Source organism: Populus alba, chromosome 18, assembly GCF_005239225.2.
Source record: "Populus alba chromosome 18, ASM523922v2, whole genome shotgun sequence".
Classification (NCBI taxonomy): Eukaryota; Viridiplantae; Streptophyta; class Magnoliopsida; order Malpighiales; family Salicaceae; genus Populus; species Populus alba.
Window position 1 is genome coordinate 6,706,521 of NC_133301.1, and position 1,623 is coordinate 6,708,143.

The 1,623-nt window shown below is 42.7% G+C and overlaps 1 pseudogene; it reads right to left on the bottom strand.

The window, feature by feature from the left end:
• LOC140954996 (uncharacterized) overlaps nt 1-1,305 on the bottom strand; it is a 9,224-nt pseudogene extending 7,919 nt beyond the window's left edge.
• Between the last annotated feature and the right edge of the window lie 318 nt (nt 1,306-1,623).

Sequence of the window (1,623 nt, forward strand, 5' to 3'; positions counted from 1 at the left end):
CGACCAGATTTGGGTGTTTTTTGAGTTGTGGTCGAATGGTTTGATTTGTTTTGGAGTGTTGGCGAATATTTGCTTGTGTTTGGATGGTGGCCGAATGGGTTGTAGTGGTTTGGGTTCTAGCCGAATCTGATGGTCTTCTCTCCCCTTTTTCCTCACCTTGATTTTCTCTCCCCATCGCCTCATGCTCACTTTTTAGCTTTATTTGATCATCATACACATGTTTGGGTGTAAGAGGTACAAGAGTGATGTTTTACCATCTTTTACAATGGTATACCTATTTTTAACCCCATCATGAATTGCCTTCCTATCATATTGCCATGGTCTCCCCAACAAGATGTGACTTGCTTGCATTGGTACCACGTCGCACAGAACTTCATCAACATATTTCCAATCGAAAATGGAACCACAACCTGTTTAGTCACTTTCACTTCACCACTATCATTCAGCCATTGCAATCTATATGGTTTAGCATGCTTAGCAGTACACAAATTCAGTTTACTAACAAGGGTGGCACTGCAAACATTAACACAACTTCCACTATCTATAATTAAACCACACACCTTTCTTTGTACGTAACAACGCGTATGGAAGATGTTCTCCCTTTGTTCATTAGTATCATCTTCTTTGACCTGAACCTGAAGTGTTCGCCTTAACCAAGGACTCCTCAACTGGTAAAGCTAACTCATCCCCATCACTATCCTCCAATGGTGGCATGCCTTCACAATCAGAACTGTCACTTTCAGATTCCACATCACCATTATCTCTAATCATCATGATTCTCTTGTTTGGACACTCTGAAGCATAATGTCCATGTCCCTGACACCTGAAACATTTAACATCACGAGTACGTTTAGGTTGAGTTTCAGATTTACCTTTGGCATCAGTAGGGACATCAACTTTAGCCTTTGGTGGTTCAGTTCTAGAAGGACCAAAGGATCTTGGGCGGACAATGCCCTCTCTCTTTAGATTCGGCTTCCAAGATGATGACGAACCCGAATTAAACGCTGGCCGAGCATGCCCCCTCCTAAGTTGTCTCTCCACCTTCGTCGCCATGTGAACCATGTCCTCTAGCTCCACATAGTGCTGTAGCTCAACCACATTAGCAATGTCCCGATTCAACCCATTAAGAAATCTAGCCATGGTGGCTTCTCTATCCTCAACAACATTGGCCCGAATCATTGCTATCTCCATCTCTTTGTGATATTCATCTACTGTCTTATAACCTTGATTCAAACCTTGGAGCTTCAGATATAAGTCTCTATAATAGTGGTTTGGCACAAATCGTCTCCTCATTAAGACTTTCATCTCCCCCAAAGTCTGAACGGGTCGCTCGCCATTCCTCCTCCTACTGATCACAATCTGATCCCACCAAATCAACGCATACTCCGTAAACTCAATTATCACCAATTTCACCTTTTTCTGTTCAGAATAGCTATGGCAATCAAAAATCCAATCTACCTTTTTCTCCCACTCCAAATAAGCCTCGGGATCGTTTTTACCTTGAAAAGTAGGAATTTTCAGTTTAATGGTGTCCAAATCCCCATCCATATCTTCATAAGTGCTCATGCCACGGAAATTCACATTCCTCCTAGCCCTGCTCGATCCAGACCTGATTCCTTGGCC